Source organism: Globicephala melas, chromosome 17 (genome assembly GCF_963455315.2).
Source record: "Globicephala melas chromosome 17, mGloMel1.2, whole genome shotgun sequence".
In the NCBI taxonomy this organism is placed as follows: domain Eukaryota; kingdom Metazoa; phylum Chordata; class Mammalia; order Artiodactyla; family Delphinidae; genus Globicephala; species Globicephala melas.
This window is the reverse complement of record NC_083330.1, coordinates 37,471,647-37,493,716: the sequence shown is the minus strand read 5'-3', so window position 1 is coordinate 37,493,716 and position 22,070 is coordinate 37,471,647. Positions and strand designations below refer to the sequence as shown.

Sequence of the window (22,070 nt, the reverse complement as noted above, 5' to 3'; positions counted from 1 at the left end):
GGCAAGTCACAAGCTCTGGGTTAGGGAGATACATGATCTTAAATGTTAGCAGAGTCAGATGTGCTCAGTGGAAACAGTCTGGCTAACCCAAAGCAGATTCTCAGCCCTCTCCGCGATTCTCCAGAAATCATGTCTGGTGGGATTTCTGCAACTGATCTGATAGTTGCTGCTTGGAGAACTTGTAAGCTGTTTGTGAATTCACAGCGAATGGCCTTAATTCCAGACACAAATTCCCATTGACACTAAGAGACTGGAAATACAGAAAATGCATTGAAAGCTTACTTGTGAAGTGTGTGTGTGTGTGTGTGTGTGTGTGTGTGTGTGTGTGAGAGAGAGAGAGAGAGAGAGAGAGAAAGAGAGAGAGAGAGAGAGACAGAGAGAGAGAGAGACAGAGAGAGAGAGAGAGAGAGCGAGAAAGAGACAGAGAGAGAAGCAAGGAGAGTGTGTTATATGAAAATAATTTAGGTTGATAGAGGCTGGACAATCTCTAAATGGAATATTTTGCATAGATGGCTACGTTGGGAAGGAAGTCAGACTGGAATGATAAGTTCTAATGATTTTCCTAACACAGAACATAACTTAACCTCACAAGACATTCTACCAAAGCATAGCATGCTCTACTAAAAGGTCAGTGTGTAACTTCTGGTAATTGAGAGAAACAGGATAGGCAGACATAAGACATAGGAGAGTTGATAAAACTTACCAAAACTTACAGATTGGTTTTATTTTGTGTTATAGCACATCAGGTAAACTTTTTTGGTAGATGAACAGATTATTTTTTAAGAACTTTTCCTTTTTGAAGCACCAATGACTTCTTGTGTTTTTTATTTACTCAATACATATTTCTTAGATTCTGACTCTATCCTAGGTACCACACACACTCTACTTTCATGTGTATGAGTATGCCCATGTGTGTGTGTGGTACAGATGGTCATTTGTAGAATTAGGAGAATAGATAGGAACTGGCTATTTTAATATCTTTTGCAGGTTTGCTGCTTGTTGGCTAAGCAATGATTCCAAAAGAGCAGAGAAAAAATAATATTTCTGCCTAATAATTGATTGTGTGAATTATCATCTATTGGTCAGTTTTCTGCTGTTAGCTTCTCTCTGGAAACACCTTCTTAGGATGGGCCGATGCATGCAAATAATTGTGTGGACAAGTACATCATTGCTTCTTTGTAGACTATATAGTGTTTGAAGAGACATCTTAATTCTTAGAGTGAGTCTAGAGAATTGAAATTATGAGGGTCAGCTCTTAGATGAGTGATGTTGGTAAGTTAATTTTAGAGAACTAGAACTTGGGTTTACTGGTAGAACATCTCTTCCCAGCCTGTGTTACTTCAAGAAGACGTCTTGCTAGAGGCCTTTAGAAGGGTGTTATCTCTTTCAGATGGCAGGTTAGCTGTGAACATGTTTATCTAGTATTAGCATAATGACATCTAAATAGAAACTTAATGAACTGAAAGAGTTAAAGTAACTCCTCCTATTGGTCAATCAACTGACCTGTTACACACAGACCAACTCTGGGTCAGTAGGACAAAATCCAGTAAAAAAGGACAAGAACAACAAATCAGGAAAAAATCATTTGTTTGTCTTAATACTTGTTCTGGTTATCTAGTATTATGTACCAACCATCTCTAAATGTAGTGGTTCAAGATAATTTATTATTCTCTCTCATGGTTCTGTGGTGACAGGGCTGAGTTGGATGCTTGACTTTCTCCCATCTGAAGGCTTGACCAGTCTGACTCACTCACATGGCTGGCGTGATGGTGGCTATTGACTGGGAGTTTAGCTTGGATTGTGGACTGAAGCATCTACACATGTTCTAGTGGCTTCTCCATGTGGGGTGATGTTGTTATGGTCACCTGTAGAAAATACAATTTGTCATTACACTTATCACTTGATACTCATATTATTTCATATATATGATCACACTGTCATTGTTAAGACATTTTTGGAAAAAGGATGATAGTAAGAAGATACAATCCAGCGAAACACAAGCAGAATGGTAGAGTGCTCTGACATCATGCTCACTTGGTTTTGAATCCTGATTCACTCCTCTAAGACCTGTGGGACATTGGTGAAGACCCACAACATAATTTGTGGGGTCCAGTGCAAAGTAAGATATTTTTCAAAACTTAAGAATTTTAAGGTAGTAGCATTAGATCATTAAACCAAGCAAGGAGTCCTTTTCAGTGCAAGACCCTGCGTGACTGCACAGGTTACACATCTCTGAGGTACCTCTGGTCATGGTACATAATGCCTCTGAGCGTCAATCATATCTTCAAATTGAGAATAATACTATCTACCTTGCAGGGTGGTTGTGAAGAAAACTTGAGATGATGCTATGTGGCAGTGTTTATTAAGGTTATCAATGTGCTTATCAAGCTTATTAAGCCCACATTAGGTGCTTAATAAATAATAATATTGAAAGATAATAGCAGTAAATTGAATTAATATATAAATGGGAATTTATTTGGGGAACTTGTTATATTAATAATTTTTTTTTGGGAGGGGGAACCATTTTGCTAAGTGATCTTACTTTTGGTCTTGATTTTTCAAGTTAATAGGCCACTATTAATTTCCTGTTCAAAGAAATAAAAACTTGGTTGCAGGCCACAGGTATGCCATGAATATATCTCTGGGTAGAAAATGTATGAATTTTAGAGAAATGCTTGACTCACATGCTTAGCCATTCACCATATAATATTTGCAATCGTAAAAATGTCTGCTGTGGTGCTTTCAAATGAGTAGAATTTCTTTTTCATGGAATACCATAGACAAGCAAGGTTCCAGGTTCTCAAATCTAGATACTGTAGTTAAACTTCAGTTATTGAAAAGAATGTTTTATACCATAAACATAATTATATACTTCTTTTTAATATTTATCAGGTGAAATGATTTAAGTTCAAATCTCATTTTCAAATCCTAAAGACACCTTTGAGAAGAGACAACAATAAGAACTTTTAAATCCTAAAGGACATGTAAGAAAGTTATGAGTTAATGAAAACAGGACCATTCATTTTCTTAAAAAAAATTCCTTTGACATATTTTCTTACCTGGAGAATAGAATTGTTGAGAAGTCATGTAGTTTGAAGGTAAGGTATGTTACACCTCCATTTTTCTGGTTAGTTATCAAGATAATGTTTCAGACAAAATGACTGAAAATCTAATGTTTTATTCAAATTTAGTTGTTAGAGATAGAAGGGGATAATCCTATGAAGCAATTATATTTTCTTTCTTTTCATTGCAAAGTTGTTCTCTCTCTCCTCCTCTCTTCCCTACCCACCCCATACCCCCATAATTTAAAGTTTCTAAATTATCTCCAGAGTAACAGTAACAGATGTTTCTGTGGCAATATCATCCTTAATTTGTTATGGTACTGTCAAAATCTGGTCAAGAATCCACATACCAGTCTTCTGTCTTCTGCTCAGGAAGGCCCAAAGGAAAAATACCTTCATGAAGTGAATTGTGAGTGTTTTGAAGGAACTTCCTACCCAGTTCATGGAGAATCGGATCCTCCTAGTAAAGTGCCCAACATCCCATGGGCACTAACCCTGTAGATTCTGGGTAGACAAGGACATGCTGCCCCCATGCAGGGTCAGGGCCTGTATGACCAGCTCTATCCTTTAAAAGGTTGACTAAGATCTGAACCAAGGCAAACCAAAGGGCATAACAATGTTCTGGTCTTTATCAAAAAAGATTTCCTGTGTCCTTCTGTGTCACTTCAGAGCCTGGGTTGTCCACTGATGCTGCCTGGGACCTCAAAGTCTGTCTTCCATTTAGTGGTCCCTCATTCTGTTGCCTGCTTTCACTTGAGCTCTGCCAGCGGTATTTGCCCTCTCATGCTGGCCCTGCCTGTATCCTCATACCTGTGGACATCATACCCACATTTGCCCCACATACCCAGCAGTCTTTGCCTCCCGCCAGATCCTACTGACCTGACCTCCCTCCACTGCAGGAACACCTCATCATTTTTCCTCTGACTAATGAGAACTTTCAATTTCCATATATACTGGCCCAGTGGATTCCTCTAGGGACCTGCTATGTGTTGTATTGTGTTCCTCACAAATTCATGCATTTAAATCCGAATCCCTGGTGCATTAGAATATGACCTTATTTGGAGAAAAGGTCTTTGTAGAGATAATCGAGTTAGAATGAGGTTATTAGGGTGGGCTGTAATCCAATAACATTGGTGTCTTTCAGAAAAGGGGAAATTGGAGGTACAATAGATTCAAATATAGGGAGAATGCTATGTGCACATTGAGATGGCCATCTGTGAGCTGAGGAGAGAGGCCTGGAACAGATCCTTCCCTCAGAAGGACCATCCCTGCCAATACCTTGATTTCAGACCTCTAGCTTGAAATCAAGAACTGAGACAATAAATTTCTGTTGCTAAAGCTAACAGTTTGTGGTACTTTTTTCTTTTCTTTTTTTTTTTTTTTGCAGTATGCGGGCCTCTCACTGTTGTGGCCTCTCCCGTTGTGGAGCACAGGCTCCGGACGCGCAGGTTCAGCGGCCATGGCTCACGGGCCCAGCTGCTCCGCGGCATGTGGAATCTTCCCGGACCAGGGCATGAACCCATGTCCCCTGCATCGGCAGGCAGACTCTCAACCACTGCGCCACCAGGGAAGCCCGAGATTCTTATTTCTGAAAGAGGTCCTGGGTTGATGTCCACATCTCTAGTTGTGTCCAGCCTGGTCTTTCCTTTGAGTAGACAGCATCCAGTCAATGTCTTCAGAGCATCCTTTCCTCCCTTCACTCGCTTCCTCCTAACTAGAGAGAGTGAAAGCAAGTCAGCCCTCAAATCCTCTACAGTGAGGAGTTGCCAGTGTCTGGCTCTGCTGCTTCATCACTAGGGTGACAGTGTGGCCAGTCATGCCATCAGGGCCACAAATCAAATGTTGCAGTCAGATACAATATTTTTTCCTCTGCCCTACCTATGAACAAGTGCCACCCTGACTCTCCATCAGGAGTCCAGCCATAATGACTTCTGATGGTAGGTGGCAGGACTACATCACATCTTGACATTAGCTTTTAGCTATTTTTTTTTTTTATAGCTGCCAGTGTGCTCATATACCTGTCTGTCATCACAATCAGACAGGTCTTAATGTCTCTGCACTATGGAGGAGGACCTCGGCTCCCTTCCAGCCCGTTTATTATGTTCCCAGCATAGCATTTCATCACACATTCCTCATGCATAGCCTCCTCTCCACCACCACAGAAATCTTCCAAGTTGGCAGCTTTAGTGTCTACTGCCATTAATCTTCACTAGGCTGGGATCACGGGGCAAAGCATGATTTATTGCAATTACCTGTTATAGTGCAGAGCTCAGGTGAGCTGGGCTAACATGCATTTACTGGGCTCCCTACCATTCTCCCACAGCCAAGAAGTAAAACATGACTGCTTTGTTTCTATGTATATCTTCTTGCATTTAGCTCATCAAATGTTAGTTAATTAACGGAGAAGTGAGGAAATAGATTTAGATAGTAGTAAGGTTATGTATAGACACAGTGAAGCCTGGCTGATCAAAGGCAGAACTGACACTGATATTTGATAGTCCATTTAATTTCTTTGTTGTTTCTGCATTTTAAGAAACATCCAAAGGAAATTCGAAATTGCACTTACCTGCCACTTTCCACACCATCCGTTCCAGGTGATTAAAACCAATCTGCATATAGTGTGTTTCATTTCCAATTTCTCACTCCTTAGGATGTCAGGGAGTGCATGAAGTGGGGATAATGTGTGCTTAGGTTCTGCTGGTGAGGGAGGAGAGGGGGTGGGGGTGGAATAACAGGGGAGAGGAACGTTCTATGAAAAGCTCTTTGCAGCAGAAAAAAATGTGTTCCTAAAAATGGCCCATTGTTTCCCCATTACCAGCTCTGATGGGAGCTCCTTGTCTGCTCTAAGTAAAAATACTGAAATACTCTCATGTCCCTAACCTGAATGAAGAAGTGATAGTTTTCAGGATAGATTACAAAGCATTTTTTTGCTATTGTATCTGGAATCTGATTCATTCGCAGTTGGATATAATCTGTAGGAGACACTATTTGGTACCCGTATGATGGACAAAACTCATTTGTTTCCTACAGGAGAGGGTTTGAACTAAATGATCCCTCGCCCTCTCTCCCTTCATCCTTTCCCTCCCCTCTCCCCCTCTCTCTGATGAAGCCAGCTGCCATGTTGTGAGCTGCCCTATGGAGAGACCCACATGGCAAGGAACTGAGAGTGGCTTTGGCCAGCAGCCAGGCAGGAGCCGAGGCCCTCTGACCAAAATCCTGTGAGAAGCTAAATCTTGCCCACCATGTGAGCTCAGAGGCAAACGCTTCTCCAGTCAAGCCTTGAGATGCCTGCAGCCCAGAGAGCACATTGATCAAAGCAAGGAAAAGAACCTGCACTAGAGCAACCAGCTAAGCCTTCCCTAGATTCCCGACTCTAGGAAACTGTGAGATGATGTGTTGTTTTAAACCATTACATAATGTTAAATTTATTTTTTTAACATCTTTATCGGAGTATAATTGCTTTACATTGTTGTGTTACTTTCTGCTGTATAACAAAGTGAATCAGCTCTATGTATACATATATCCTCATATCCCCTCCCTCTTGCCTCTCCCTCCCACCCTCCTGATCCCACCCCTCTAGGTGGTCAGAAAGCACCGAGCTGATCTCCTCATGCAGTGCAGCTGCTTCCCACTAGCTATCTATTTTACATTTGGTAGTATATATAGGTCCATGCTACTCTCTCACTTCGTCCCAGCTTACACTTCCCCCTCCCCACGTACTCAAGTCCATTCTCTACATCTGTGTCTTTATTCCTGTCCTGCCCTTACGTTCTTCAGAACCTTCTTTTTTTTTTTGATTCCATATATATGTGTTTTAGCATACAGTATTTGTTTTTCTCTTTCTGACTTACTTCACTCTGTATGACAGACTCGAGGTCCATCCACCTAACTACAAATGACTCAGTTTTGTTTCTTTTTATGGCTGAGTAATATTCCATTGTATACATGTGCCACATCTTCTTTATCCATTCATCTGTCTATGGACACTTAGGTTGCTTCCATGTCCTGGCTATTGTAAATAGTGCTGCAATGAACATTGGGGTACATGTCTGTGTTTGAATTATGGTTTTCTCAGGGTATATGCCCAGTAGTGGGATTGCTGGGTCAATGGTAGTTCTATTTTTAGTTTTTTAAGGAACCTCCATACTGTTCTCCATAGTGGCTCTATCAATTTATATTCCCATCAACAGAGCAAGAGGGTTCCCTTGTCTCCACACCCTCTCCAGAATTATTGTTTCAAGATTTTTTGATGATGGCCATTCGGACCGGTGTGAGGTGATGCCTCATTGTAGTTTTGATTTGCATTTCTCTAATGATCAGTGATGTTGAGCATCCTTTCATGTGTTTGTTGGCAATCTGTATATCTTCTTTGGAGAAATGTCTGTCTATTTAGGTCTTCTGCCCATTTTTGGATTGGTTTGTTTGTTTTTTTGACATTGAGCTGCTTGAGCTGTTTGTATATTTGCAGACTAATCCTTTGTCAGTTGCTTCGTCTGCAAATATTTTCTCCCATTCTGAGGGTAGTCTTTTCATCTTGTGTATGGTTTCCTTTGCTGTGCAAAAGCTTTTATGTCTCATTAGGTCCCATTTGTTTATTTTTGTTTTTATTTCCATTTCTCTAGGAGGTGGGTCAAAAAGGATCTTGAAGTGATTTAGGTCATAGAATGTTCTGCCTGTGTTTTCCTCTAAGAGTTTTACAGTGTCTGGCCTTACATTTAGGTCTTTAATCCATTTTGAATTTATTTTTGTTTATGTTATTAGGGAGTGTTCTAATTTCATTCTTTCACATGCAGTTGTCCAGTGTTCCCAGCACCACATATTGAAGGGGCTGTCTTTCCTCCACTGTATATTCTTGCTTCCTTTATCAAAGATAAGGTGATCATATGTGCATGGGTTTATCTCTGGGCTTTCCATCCTGTCCATTGATCTATATTTCTGTTTTTGTGCCAGTACCATACTGTCTTGCTTATTGTAGCTTTGTAGTATAGTCTGAAGTCAGGGAGCCTGATTCCTCCAGCCCTGTTTTTCTTTCTCAAGATTCCTTTGGCTATTTGGGGTCCTTTGTGTTTCCATACAAATTATGAAATTTTTTGCTCTAGTTCTGTGAAAAATGCCATTGGTAATTTGATAGGGATTGCACTGAATCTGTAGATTGCTTTGAATAGTATAGTCATTTCCACAATATTGATTCTTCTAGTCCAAGAACATGGTACACCTCTCCATCTGTTTATGTCGTCTTTAATTTCTTTCATCAGTGCCTTATAGTTTTCTGCATACAAGTCTTTTGTCTCCTTAGGTAGGTTTATTCCTAGGTATTTTATTCTTTTTGTTTCAATTGTAAATGGGAGCGTTTCCTTAATTTCTCTTTCAGATTTTTCATCATTAGTGTATAGTCATGCAAGAGATTTCGGTGCATTAATTTTGTATCCTACAGCATTATCCAATTCATTGATTAGCTCTAGTAGTTTCCTGGTAGCATCTTTAGGATCCTCTATGTATAGAACCATGTCATCTGCAAACAATGACAGTTTTATCCTTTCTTTTCCCACTTGGATTCCTTTTATTTCTTTTTCTTCTCTGATTTCTGTGGCTATAACTTCCAAAAGTATGTTGAATAAGAGTGGTGAGAATGGGCAACCTTGTCTTCTTCCTGATCATAGAGGAAATGGTTCCAGTTTTCACCACTGAAAATGATATTGGCTGTGGGTTTCTCATATATGGCCTCTATTATGTTGAGGTAAGTTCCCTCTATACCTACTTTCTGGAGGGATTTTATGAAAAATCGGTGTTGAATTTTGTCAAAAGCTTTTTCTGCATCTATTGAGATGATCATATGTTTTTTTTCCTTTAACTTGTTAATATGGTGTATCACACTGACTGATTTGTGTATATTGAAGAATCCTTGCATCCCTGGGATAAACCTCAATTGATCATGGTGTATGATCCTTTTAATGTGCTGTTGGATTCTCTTGGCTAGTAGTTTGTTGAGGACTTTTGCATGTATGTTCATCAGTGATATTGGCCTGTAGTTTTCTTTCTTTGTGACATCTTTGTCTGGTTTTGGTATAGGGTGATGGTGGCCTAATAGAATGAGTTTGGGAGTTCTCCTCCCTCTGCTATATTTTGGAACTTTGAGAAGGATAGGTGGTAGCTCTTCTGTAGATGTTTGATAGAATTCTCCTGTGAAGCCATCTGGTCCTAGGCTTTTGCTTGTTGGAATATTTTTAATCACAGTTTCAATTTCATTGCTTGTGATTGGTTTGTTTATACTTTCTATTTCTTCTTGGTTCAGTCTTGGGAGGTAGTGCATTTCTATGAATGTGTCCATTTCTTCCAGGTTGTCCATTTTATTGGCATATAGTTGCTTGTAGTACTCCCTCATGATTCTTTGTATTTCTACAGTGTCAGTTGTCACTTCTCCTTTTTCATTTCTAATTCTGTTGATTTGAGTCTTCTCCTTTTTTTCTTGATGGGTCTGGCTAGTGGTTTATCAATTTTGTTTATCGTCTTGAAGAACCAGCTTTCAGTTTTATTGATGTTTGCTATTGTCCTTCATTTCTTTTTCATTTATTTCTGATCAGATATTTATGATTTCTTTCCTTCTGCTAACTTTGGGCATTTTTTGTTCCTCTTTCTCTAATTGCTTTAGGTGTAAGGTTAGGTTGTTTATTTGAGATGTTTGTTGTTTCTTGAAGTAGTATTGTATTGCTATAAACTTCCCTCTTAGAACTGCTTTTGCTGCATCCCATAGGTTTTGTGTTGTCATGTTTTCATTGTCGTTTGTTTCTAGGTTTGTTTTTTTTGTGGTACACAGGCCTCTCACTGTTGTGGCCTCTCCCGTTGTGGAGCACAGGCTCCAGACATGCCAGCTTAGGGGCCATGGCTCATGGGCCCAGCCGCTCTGCGGCATGTGGGATCTTCCTGGACCAGGGCACGAACCCATGTCTCCTGCATCGGCAGGTGGACTCTCGACCACTGCGCCACCAGGGAAGTCCTAGGTATTTTTGTTTTTTTAATTTCCTCTTTGACTTCTTCAGTGATCTTTTGGCTATTTAGTAGTGTATTGTTTAGCCTCCATGTGTTTGTATTTTTTACAGTGTTTTTCCTATAATTGATATCTAGTCTCATAGCATTTTGTTCAGAAAAGATACTTGATATGATTTCAATTTTCTTAAATTTACCAAGGCTTGATTTGTGACCCAAGATATGGTTTATTCTGGAGAATGTTCCAGGAGCATTTGAGAAGAAATTGTATTCTGTTATTTTTGGATGGAATGTCCTATAAATATCAATTAAGTCCATCTTGTTCAATGTGTCATTTAAAGCTTGTGTTTCCTTATTTATTTTCCTTTTGGATGATCTGTCCATTGGTGGAAGTGGGGTTTTAAAGTCCCCTAGTATTATTGTGGTACTGTTGATTTCCCCTTTTATGGCTCTTAGCATTTGCCGTATGTATTGAGGTGCTCCTATGTTGGGTGCATAAATATTTAAAATTAATATATCTTCTTCTTGGATTGATCCCTTGATCATTATGTAGTGTCCTCCTTTGTCTCTTGTATAGGTTTTGTTTTAATGTCTATTTTGTCTGATATGAGAATTGCTACTCCAGCTGTCTTTTGATTTCCATTTGCATGGAATATCTTTTTCCGTCCCTCCCCTCACTTTCAGTCTGTATGTGTCCCTAGGTCTGAAGTGGGTCTCTTGTATACAGCGTATATACAGGTCTTGTTTTGGTGTCCGTTCAACCAGTCTATGTCTTTTGGTTGGAGTATTTAATCCATTTACATTTAAGGTAATTATCAACATGTATGTTCCTTTTACCATTTTCTTAATTGTTTTAGGTTTGTTATTATAAGTCTTTTCCTTCTCTTGTGTTTCCTGTCTATAGAAGTTCCTTTAGCACTGTTGTAAATGTGGTTTGGTGGTGCTGGATTCTTTTTACTTTTACTTGTCTGTAAAGGTTTTAATTTCTCTGTCAAATCTGAATGAGATCACTGCTGGGTAGAGTAATCTTGGTTGTAGGTTTTTCCGTTTCATCACTTTAAATATGTCTTGCCACTCCCTTCTGGCTTGCAGAGTTTCTGCTGAAAGATCAGCTGTTAACCTTATGGGGATTCCCTAGTATATTATTTGTTGCTTTTCCCTTGATGCTTTTAATATTTTTTTTTGTATTTAATTTTTGATAGTTTGATTAATATGTGTCTTGGTATTTTTCTGCTTGGATTTATCCTGTTTGGGACTCTCTGCACTTCCTGGACTTGATTGACTATTTCCTTTCCCATGTTAGGGAAGTTTACAACTATAGTCTCTTCAAATATTTTCTCAGTCCCTTTCTTTTTCTCTTCTTCTTCTAGGACCCCTATAATTCATATGTTGGTGCATTTAACGTTGTCCCAGAGATTTCTGAGAATGTCTTCAATTCTTTCATTCTTTTTTCTTTATTCTGCTCTGTGGTATTTATTTCCATTATTTTATGTTCCAGGTCACTTATCCATTCTTCAACCTCAGTTATTCTGCTCTTGATTTTTTTCTACGGAATTCTTAATTTCACTTATTGTGTTGTTCATCATTGTTTGTTTGCTCTTTTGTTCTTCCATGTCCTTCTTAAATGCTTCTTGTGTTTTCTCTATTCTATTTCCAGGATTTTGGATCATCTTTGCTATCATTACTCTGAATTCTGTTTCAGGTAGACTGCCTATTTCCTCTTCATTTGTTTGGTATGCTGGGTTTTTACCTTGCTCCTTTATCTGCCGCATATTTCTCTGTCTTCCCATTTTTCTTAACTTACTGTATTGGGGGTCTCCTTTTCACAAGCTTCAGGTTCATAGTTCTCATAGTTTTTAGTGTCAGCCCCCAGTGGGTTAAGTTGGTTCAGTGACTTGTGTAGGCTTCCTCATGGAGGGGAGTGGTGACTGTGTTCTGGTGGGTGGGGCAGGATTTTGTCTTTCTGCTGGGAAGGGCTGTACCCGGTGGTGTGTTTTGGCATGTCTGTGACCTTATTATGATTTTAGGCAGCCTCTCTGCTAATGGGTGGGTTGTGTTCTTGTCTTGCTAGTTGTTTGCTATGGGACCTCCAGTACTAGAGCTTGTTTGGAGCTGACTCTTACTGTTGAGAAGGAGATCTCTGGGAGAGCTCTTGCTGACTGATATTACATGGGGCTGGGAGGTCTCTGGTGGCCCAATATCCTGAACTCGGCTCTCCCACCTCAGATGCTCAGGCCTGACACCAGACTGGAGCACCAAGACACAGTCAGCCATATGGCTCAGAAGAAAAGGGAGAAAAAAGAAAGAAAAAATATAAATAAAGAAAAAATAATTAGAGTAAAAAAATAAAAATATATTATTAAAATAAAAAAAGTGATTAAAAAAAAGAGAGCAACCAAACCAATAAACAAATCCACCGATGATGACAAGCACTAAAATCTATACTAAGATAAGCATAAAGATCAGAAACAAGTCAGTCACAGACAGCAAAGCCTAAGTCTACAGTTGCTCCCAAAGTCCACTGCCTCAATTTTGAGTTAATTTATTGCCTATCTAGGTATTCCACAGATTAAGGGTACCTCAAGTTGATTGTGCAGATTTAATTCACTGCTCCTGAGGCTGCACAGAGAAATTTCCCTTTCTCTTCTTTGTTCGTACAGCTCCTGGGGTTCAGCTTTTGTTTTGACACCCCCTCTGAGTTTAGGTTTCCCTCAGGCTTCTGTTCCCACCCAGACAGGACGGGTTTAAAGCAGCAGCTGCTAAGGGAGCTCTGGCTCACTCATGCCAGGGTGAGGGCAGGGTATGGTAGTTATAATTGGAATGCGGCGCAACCCTGCAGTGGCAGAGGCCGGCATGACGTTGCAACAGCCTGAGGCATGCTATGTGTTGTCCCAGGGAAGTTGTCCCGGGATCACGGGACCCTTTCAGTGGCAGGCTGCATGGGCTCCCAGGACGGTGGAGATAGTGACCTGTGCTTGCACACAGGATTCTTTGTGGCTGCAGCAGCAGTGTTAGTGTTTCATGCCCATCTCTGTGGTCTGAACTGATAACCTCAGCTCATGCTTGTCTCTGGAGCTCGTTTAGGCAGTGCTCTTACTTCTGTGGATAGACAGGGAAAGAATTCCCTCTCCTCATGCACCCTGAAACAATGGTCTCTTGCCTCTTAGGCAGGTCCAGAGTTTTTCCCAGACTCCCTCCCGGCTAGCTGTGGCGCACTAGCTCCCTTCAGGCTGTGTTCACACAGCCAACCCCAGTACTCTCCCTGGGATCTGACCTCCGAAGCTTGAGCCTCAGCTCCCAGCACCACCCTGCCCTGGCCGGTGAGCAGACAAGCCTCTCGGGCTGGTGAGTGATGGTCGGCACTGATGCTCTGTTGCGGGAATCTCTCTGCTTTGCCCTCTGAACCCCTGTTGCTGTGCTCTCCTCCATGGCTCTGAAGCTTCTCCTCACCCACACCCCGTCTCCTCCAGTGAAGGGGCTTCTTAGTGTGTGGAAACCTTTTCTCCTTCACAGCTCCCTCCCAGAGGTTCCGGTCCTGTCCCTATTCTTTTGTCTCTGTTTTTTCTTTTTTCTTTTGCCCTACCCAGGTATGTGGGGACTTTCTTGTCTTTTGGGAAGCCTGAGGTCTTCTGCCAGTGTTCAGTAGGTGTTCTGTAGGAGTTGTTCCACATGTAGATGTATTTTTGATGTATTTGTGGGGAGGCAGGTGATCTCCATGTCTTAGTTCTCTGCCATCTTGAAGGTCTACCTACTGTGATGATGGGTTGATATGCGGTTTCTCCAATTCCAAGAGAGAGGAATTACAGTACTATATGGTACTGTAATTCTTTGAAAGTGACAAACAGGCAATGGCGCGATGGTGGTTCCTGCAGTCACTGTGAGCTGAGGGTGGGTCCAAGGGAAGCAAGGGCATCTCTGGGCACACAGCTCGCATGGTGGCGGCCCTTTGGATGCAGCCCAGCTGCACAGTGGCCTAGACCTCGGTGTGGCTGAGGGCTCCTTGCAGCATGGAGCTAAACCATTACATTTTGGGGCCTTTTGTTACAGAGCCTTAGATAACTAATACAACATGGAAAACTTGAACACACAGGAATATTTCTATAATTCTCTTTGCTATAGAGGGAAATCTGGGAAAAGCTACATTTGCCTTGGAATTCTGTAAGGGGTAAAAAAATGAGATCAATAAAGTGATGATAAAAATATTTCACAAATCTGACTGGCACAGATACCAACCAACCAGAAATTAGCCTTGTCACTGAGCAGGGTGCTGAAAGCATGCTGTGGTGCCAGGGCCGTGGTGCACTCTAGTTGCTGCCTTGTGGAGGGTTGCATGTGGTTCTGGAAGAAAGGGTGGGGCAACCTACAGATACTTGTGGGGCTCAGAGAAGGGGTTAAATATCTACTGGGATGAGTACGTCTATGTTTTAATATCAGCATGCTCATATTAGTGCCTCTCTCCTGGATATCAGTCCTGGGCCAGTTCAAAGAAGCTCATTTCAGATAGTATCATCTGAATCAGAAGGCACAGACCCTGTGGTGGGGGGAGTGGAAGGTGGAAATCCTTTTTTGTTCTTCCCTCTGACTTAACTGAGGAGACACTTACGGGTTCCAAGTTTCCAAAAGGCCAGAATCAGCTGGATTTTCCATTTGCTTATCAGTAAGTCATCTATTACAAGCCCAAAGGTTTTAGAGAACATACCCTCCCACAGCTGGATGCCCAGGTTTTGCTCTGACGCCCTTTCTCCTGTATTAGTGAATGTAATTCTACAGCGTGCAGGAGCCTGGGCAAGGCCGGCCTTTTAAACGTTCAGCTGCATGCTTGAACTGGGAAAATCACAGCTGCTCCTTGCTTTTGATAATGCCAGGGAAATTGGTAAATAAATAAATAACTAGGACCCAGGGTTCATTTACTAAATAACCCAATATGTGCAAGCAAACCGCATCAGGCACATCAAAGAAAAAGAAAAGCATAATTTAGTAATAACATGGTCTCCTGCAGCCTCCTGCTTAACTCAAGTGTTAAAAGAGGTAAATCAGGGGTTTTGAAGCACAATTTTATACTTAGTCTTCTTTTTCTTTTTTTGCAGAAAGAGCAGGATCTGGGACTACTTCCTATGTTAGCAGGATCTGGCACAGTTTTCCTTCCTATGAAAGGGGAGACCTTTAAAAATAATTGTTACCAATTACTCTTTATTTACCCTTCAACGGGGGAATCTCCCCTCACGGAAGAAGCGTGCCAGTATTGAACGTGTTTGCAAGTACTTGAGGGACTTCCTATCCCCCGTGTCAGGGATTGGTTTTCAGTCTGGGTGTGGAAGAAACAGTGCAGAGCCCATGCCCTGACTGAGGAGGCTAGTCTGTAAGGCAAAAGGAAAAAGGTAGTGTGCTTGGGGAGCAAGACAAATGCATTGCCTCCTGGGACACCTTCCAAACTGTCTGCCTCCCAGGGACATCCAAACTTTTGGCTGTCCAATATCAGGGAGGAGGCAGCATAGCGATGCCACTAGGAACACCCATGGTCAGCCTTTGGATTTCCTTATTATCAGCCATGGTTGGTGCAGTCCTGTCCCTATCACACTGGACTGCCCACTGCCCTGCAGCATCTCAGCCTCAGCCCCAGAGTTCCCCCTCCCTGGCTAGCCTTCCAGGGTACATCACCCTCCAGCTCGGTGGCCTGATCCTTCGCTTGGTCCCCCTCGCTTAAAACTGGCTACACCCCTGGGCATCATTGTGTGCACCCGCCTAATGGAGATGCATGGGCTCCACAGTCAGGCTGTCTGGGTTCAAATGTCAACCCTCTTACTTGTGAGCTGTATAATCTCAGGCGGATCACTTGACTTTGCTAAGCTTTGTTTTCCCATGATTAAAATGGAAATTTCTCCAAGCCTCAACTTTTTTCCTTAAGATGAGAATCAGTAATCCCTAATTTGTAGGGTTGTTGGGAGGATTAAATGATATAGCATGTGTAAAATATTTCACATGCTGACCGGCTGCATAAGGGTGCCCTCAATAATTGACACTTTTGCATGTGATTTAATACTCCTCTATACCACTGATATTTCTTTGACTATTAGATTGTTTTATCCTCTTAACCTCCCTCTTAGGTAAGTACCCTTGCACAAGAGGTGTTAAATAACTTGCCCGAGCTCATACATGGATAAAGAGAGGTTTGACTGTAGGTCTGAATCCAGAACCTGCTTCCAGATTCCCTTAAAATGATGAATGATTTATTCTCTTTTACTCTACATTTTGGCTAGGAGCTGATGAAGTGTTTACGCTTCAAATGGTGTACCCATACAACGGGATAAATTGAGAGAGTTGAGAAGCCAACACAGGTGTAATTAGGCGGATCATCTGCTGTTGATAGTGACTCGCCCAGATGTCAACAAAACAAGTTCCTAAATAGAGTGGATGTTGGTAGTAAACTTGAAAGCAAGCCATACCTTGGAAGATCAAGCATCACTGCTGATGGAAGGGAGCAATAGCGTAATTAATTCAACACATGGATAAATAGTGATTTACATTTAGATTTAGAATCTACTTAATACCCATATTGGTTCAGGTGGAAATGTTGAACCCATCAACCAATTGGAGAAACCATGCCATAAGTATCATATCCATCAGGGACTGGAAACCTATCCCCACCCCCTCCCACGTTCTCCTTCCTATCTACGGGCCAAAGGCGATGCTACACTTTCACCTCAGGGAAGTTCCCACTAAGTTCCATGTCCTCCACATGCCTTCTTGGTGATTTGGAGAAAAGAAAGTAAACTCATTGATTTTTTCTTAGGATACAACTGAGCGACTGCTCGAGGCTTATGGCGACATCCCTGGCTTGTTCTCACATGAGGGTAGTAGATTGGGCATCAGGAGGCTCCTCTGGGCAAGTTGCTCTTGACTTCAGTTTTGTGAAAGGAAAAATGAGGAACTCCAGAATTCGAAATCTCTTTCCTTTCTAGACTGTGCTGGGCCACAGAAGGAATGGGCCACCAGCAAAGAATGAAGGAATAATAGAAGTGGAGAGTGCCTAAAGTAGAGCCTTTCTAAACAAATGGGTCAACATCCAGAGTTAATAAAAGGTTGCTGCCGGATGAGAAGTTGCCTGGGACTGTTGTCATGTGTGCAAACCAGAAGCATATAGATATTACTTAGTCTTATTTTATTTGGCCTAAAGATAGTTTTAAAAATAATTGAATTTCATTTATAAATCAGGAGATTTCATATGAGAATCTAGATTTTTTTCTTTTGCTTGAAAAATAGGAAATTCTGGTGACAGTGGACCTGCATTTCCATGGACAATATTTAGTCAGGGCTGAGTGACAGCTAACTCCTTAGAGGCTGGGCTCCCCAGTTCCACCCAGTCCTAGGTAGGACACTTATTTTTCTCTTGGCTCTCAGAATTAGTTCATTTGTCACTCGTCTTGGCAGTCACTTTATTGTTTTTCTTACACTCTATTGTTTTTCTTATTCTCTATTATTTTATTTGTGTTTTTTTTTGTTTGTTTTTGTTTTTGTTTCTTGCGGTACGCGGGCCTCTCACTGTTGTGGCCTCTCCCGTTGTGGAGCACAGGCTCCGGACGCGCAGGCTCAGCGGCCATGGCTCATGGGCCTAGCCGCTCCGCGGCACGTGGGATCTTCCCGGACCGGGGCACGAACCCGTGTCCCCTGCATAGGCAGGCGGACTCTCAACCGCTGCGCCACCAGGGAAGCCCTTATTCTCTATTATTTTATATTGTTCTTGTACTTGACCCATTTGTATTACTGCAAGTGTGTTAATACGTGATCTCTGCTTTAGATAAATACCAAATACATATCATTTGTCAGTTTAGAGTTGGCATAGCCAATTGGGAAGATCTATTTTACGAGGAGGGTTACTTACTTGGTCAACCCAATCTGGATTCCAGAAAGGCGTTTCTAAATGCCTTTTGGGTGGTGATCCGGTTCAGCTAGCTCTCCTGAACACCTGAAAAGGGTTCTTTTAATTTCGGACTTTATAAGGACAACTGTGTATAGGAGTAGAGGATACGAAACACAATACATGGAGTAGAATGGCCACAAGGTTCACCTGAATATTCACCTATGTGTAATTCCTAGCGTTGCTTTGTGCCTGGTGTTACACTAAGCACATCACATCCATCAGCTCATTAATTCCTCATAACAGCCCTGTGACAACATTGCGATAACTGATAATATTAATATTAGGTAGGACTCAATATTAGCCAGCATTTTATAGGTGAGAAAACTGAGGAACTGAGAGCACTAGTGGTCACCCACGTTACAAGCTGCCGAGTAGCAGAACCAGGGATTCCAAGCCAGCAGCCTGACTCAAGAGCCCACTTCTTCAATCACCACCTCCCCTGCCTTCCTATCTGCTGGGGAGGAGAGATCAGTAGCAGCTCCAAGGCACTTCAGGCAATCTCCTCAGGTGTGGAATTTGTGAGGAGTGAAATGAGGATCAAATGAGTACCTATTTGAGGATCCTATGTTGGAGCGAAAAATAACAGCACACAGACTCTTCTGGTAAATCAGATTGTGCGTAAGCCTTGTGGACTCTGGCGAAAATAGGTAGCGACATGGGCTGAGTTTCCAGCTGCTTTCAGTCGGACTTGGGAAGACTGAAGCCGTAGACGCAGGGTCTTTACAGGACACTAATACCCTATTATCTGGTGCTGATGGTGTTTTGTGGAGTGACAGTTTGACCACCTCTGCCGTGAAGTTTGCGGGCAATGCTGGTGCTGGCAGCAGCCCTCTCATCAAGGATTAGAGACCAGCTGTGCTGCAGTGGAGGGTTCACACTCCCCCTGTGCTAGAAAGCACTTTGTACCCCGTGCTGCTCACGCTAATGGATGGCTGTTAGAAATGTAACCATTATGGCCCCCGTGTCCTGCCATGAGTGTGGAAGGTCTCAAACTCTGTTGCTAGGTCAGGAACTAGTGTCCTACTGTGATTAAAAACATCCTCTCAGGGCTTGGGTGGACTGGCATTTGAATCCTAGCTTTGTCATTTAAGAGCTGTGTGATTTGGGGCTTGTTAATTAACCTCTCTGAATGTCAGTTTCACTCTTCAGAAAATAAGGACTAATGTAAATACCTACTCTGTAGTATTATTTTGATGAAAATTAAATAAGATGATAAAAAAATCACTTAATATAATATCTGGGTGTATAGTAAATACTTAATTGGTGGTAATTTTATTTTAAATATGATTAGGAGTAAATGGAAAACATTTGTGGGTCCCTTTACTAGCACCATCAGAGGAACCATTAAACCACATTTCTTTGATTCCAAGTCACCCTTGATTGTAACATCATCAGATTCATAACTTTTGGGGAGAAAAAGAAGCACTAACACATTGAACCACTTGCAAGGCACATCTTGATTTCAGGTGCGAAACTATGAAAAAAATTCTATCTTAGAATCACATAAATGTGATTTATTAAGTCTGAGATGTACCTGACCAAAAAGACTTTGCTTTATTATTCTCCCAGAATAATATCCAAAGGAACTGAGCCCAACTGAAAACTTTGTCCTTGTCGTTTCTCTCACAAAGCAATGTCCATTCTGTTTCACACACTATGCTGTAGCAGAAAGAATTAAATAAGACAACATAGATAAGTCACCCAGCCTAATTCCTTACCCAGAAAAGGAGTCTATATATTCTTGTCTGCTCCTTCCTGCTTTCACACAGCTGTGTGCTAACATGGATTAGAACTAAGTGAGTTCTGCATGAAGGAAGTGGCATGAGATGACATGGAACATTTCTGAATTAAAAAAAACAAAATTAGATCACTGAGAATTCTCAGCCTGTGTATTTAGCCAGCAGTCATTGTGTAATAAACACCATTGTGATAAGCTGGCAACAAAGCCCCTAAATTAATTTTACTCCCTGCTGGGAGGTAGCCTAGAGAATATGTTTCTAGCTGGGATCAGCAGAAGAGGAGCTCCTCTGATGAACTGGTGTGCGTAGAGGCTCTGAGAGGCCAAAGCTAGCATGAGAAATGGCACTCTTGCTCTTCCAAAGAGCTGGGCTTTTCATTCGTTTGTTCAACTGTTATCTTTTAAAGCGTCACCTTTGCATGAGGTACTGTGCTAGGCTGGGGACAGATTGATGGATAACAGAGCATGTGGCCCTTGCCCTGTGGAGCTTAGAGTCAAAACGGGGAGATGGGCAATGGATAGGAAGACAAATCAACATAGAATTATAAGCTGGGCTAGTGTTATGAAGGGAAGGAGCAGGCTGCAGGGAATAATAGGAGAGCGTGTGGGACGATCAAGGAAAGTCTCTCAGTGGGGCTGACGTCTAAGCTGGAAGAAATGCAATGTGAAGCACAAAGAGAAGAGTGTTCTTGGCCGAGGGAACAGCATATGGGAAGTCTGTGAGTTGAGAAAGAGCTTGGCGTGCTTTAGACCTGAAAAAAGTCCATTGGGCAGGAACACAGTGACCAAGGGGCCAATCTGTTCTCAAACAACTGATTTGCTTATTACTCCAGTAATATGTTGAGCTGAACCTAAAAGGATAATTATAATCTGAACAAAATACTTCAACTTCCAGGGAGAACATGCAGGAAATGGGACATGCAAGGAAGATGCAAGGGGGATTGGTCACCTTTTCTTCTCATGGCACGGCATATCAGTTAACATGTCCTAAACGTGTCACCTACACTGTGATTCAAGCACACTTTGCTCTCCAGAAGTGAGGTCCCCAGAGTGGAGCAGAGGTGCACAGGGTTCGGTTTCTCCTGCTGATATTTACTTCATCCCAGCTGCATAGAGTCAATTGGCTGCTGGAACTGGATCAGACCATCCTGGAAGCAGTGAGTTAAGAGCCGGCAGAGAATGTTTTTCTCCCACTAGAGAGTATTTGAAAGTGGTTTCTTTCTCTTTTCCTCTTAGTGCAGTGCATTTCTTAATAGGTGCTGTGTTCTGAATGTTTGTGTCCCTCCAAATTCATATATGAAATCTTAATGCCTCATGTGATGGTATTAGGAAGTGGGGCCTTTAGGAGCTGCTTAGGTCATGAAGGTGGAGCCCTCATAAATGGGATTAGTGCTCTCATAAAAGAGACCCCCGGAGAGCTTGCTGGCCCCTTCCACCCTGAGAGGACACAGCGAGAAGGTGCTGGCTATGAGCCAGGAAAAGGGCCCTCACTACAATGTCACTATGCTGTCACCTTGATCTTGGACTTTGCAGCCTCCAGAACTGTGAGAAATAAATTTCTGCTTTTCGTAAGCTACCCAGTGTGTGGTATTTTTTTTATAGCATCCTGAATGGACTAAGGCAATAAATATTGGATTAAAAAAAGGTCTATTAAAAAAATAAGTTTGGGAAGTCTTAGAGCATGGGTGGTAAACAATATTGAAAATTACCTTATTGCAAGACTTCCCAGAGCCTTTCATTGTCTTAGATTTCCCCCAATAGTGTATTGAATGTTTATATTTCTGTTGGGGTAAAAATCAAGTAAAAGGAAAGTTTAAAAAATGACATTTAAAGTTCCTTTAAAATAAGATATTGAGAAAAGACCCAATTTATTCTAATATATGTCAGATTTGAGATCAATAGCAATTAGACAATTAGACAATTAGAAGTGCAAAGTAGATATATGTCACAATATAAGGATTAATGGAATGGAATTTAAGCTGGGACATTAAAGACAATAGTATTTATACAAGTTTTGAATTAATTCCTTTTGGAAATAAGCTACATAAACCATGATCAGCAAGATCTATCCCAGAGAGTATGTGGGTGCCAAGGAGCCTCTCATCTACCTAGAATCATGGATACATTTTTGAGATGGGTCATTTGGAGGAGAGTCTACAAACAAATGCCCTCCGTGAAAATAGTCTGAGATGGGCAGGAAGGGAGATGGAATTATTAAGATAGAGGGTGGAGTTGAGCCTCGCCATATGGTCAGTGCCACAGCCCGGCAAGCCTGTCAGGGTTGGAATGCAGGCCTAAAGGGAATTGTCCTGAAAGAACCACGTACATTCCGCCACGAGGAAATGAGGACAGAGGGCTGTGGGCAAGA

General features: G+C 41.7%; 1 long non-coding RNA gene across 1 annotated transcript in view; it reads right to left on the bottom strand.

Annotated features, from left to right (window-relative positions):
- Window positions 1-1,699: 1,699 nt before the first annotated feature.
- The window catches only part of LOC132593706 (uncharacterized), a 71,127-nt gene continuing 50,756 nt past the window's right edge, over window positions 1,700-22,070 (bottom strand). Inside the window, exon 3 of the long non-coding RNA XR_009559486.1 lies at window positions 1,700-1,865. This is a non-coding gene — a long non-coding RNA (uncharacterized lncRNA). The remainder of the gene's footprint in view (window positions 1,866-22,070) is intronic.